Here is a 1,280-nt window from a genome sequence, read left to right as displayed (position 1 = left end):
TACAAGCTATCTAAGGATGGTACTATAGAACGCCACCTTAAGGTAGGCCTAGTGGCGCCATCTCTTGGTCAGGCCGGAAACTTATCAATCCACCCTCGTAAAATGACAAGCAGGAGTTGGATTACTGCACATTATTACTCTCAAACAGTCATGGTAGTCAGTAAATTCTATACTGGAGTCGACAGTTAGATGCTTAATATCAATAGCATCTAACATCAGATGCACATTTTCGTGATACATACACACGCAAGCTGTATGTGTGCCACTCCCTCCAGCCAAAACACAATGTCGTGGTCTGAGTTGTGCAAACTTCGAAAATCCGATTACAGTATTTTCGTTTTCCACTTTGAAACGATTGAACAGCTCGGACAGATTACCTAGGATAATTCGTTTCTGAACATGTTCACGAGTTCCATCTGCTTTCTTAATTGATATAAAATCCTTTTTCCCAGGCATCAATCGGCTGTTTTAATCATCTTCGTAGAAATTAGTCACTGCAACTTCAATATCTGGTAGCAGTCTTCTTCCCAGTTTTCGATTAGGTAAACTCAATATTCCATTTTGCTCAACTAATTCCTGAGCTTTTCGGACTTGCCGTTCAGTTGCACCGAATTCATCCATTAACTTCCTACGACTCCAAGTCTTAGGGGCAAGTGAAAGTAATAACATTTTTTCGTCAGAATCAGTAGTTTCCTTGAATTTATCTCTGATTTGTTGAAGAACTTCAAGGCCCGCTGCATGATTAGGATCTTTACAGTCTTTACAATTTTCATAATCTTTACATTCTTCTTTAACCAATAGAAAATCAGGATCGCCTTCAATTGATTCTTTGCCTGCAATATCATTATCAGCTTCATCATCAGATAAATCTTCTTTCACTCTGATAGCATTTTCTTCCATACTCATTTCATTTGAAGGCTTCTGTAAAAAAACTCTACTAAATTCTTTTCTACAAACATAACATATCCTTGCATTTCTCGTTAATTGAGGAAATTCGGATCTTTGAATTACCGTCACACGTCTCAAGCTGCGTCCAGTACATAAGTCATTTCTGCGAAAAGGATTTGCACAACGATTGCCCCAATCTGTTTTTGTTCCCATTATTACTTGGAAATAATTTTAATATTAGTTACAATATCAGAAAAAATGAATCAAGAATATATTTCGAAATTTAAGCAAGCAGAGCAACATAAAAATATCTATTATAAAGTCATCTGAGCTTCGGGTACAGAATAAATAGAAAACAAAATCAACAGAATGTATTCAGCTCATATAAACTA

This window comes from Belonocnema kinseyi, chromosome 10 (genome assembly GCF_010883055.1).
Source record: "Belonocnema kinseyi isolate 2016_QV_RU_SX_M_011 chromosome 10, B_treatae_v1, whole genome shotgun sequence".
Lineage (NCBI taxonomy): Eukaryota > Metazoa > Arthropoda > Insecta > Hymenoptera > Cynipidae > Belonocnema > Belonocnema kinseyi.
Note: the sequence above shows the minus strand (reverse complement) of the source record.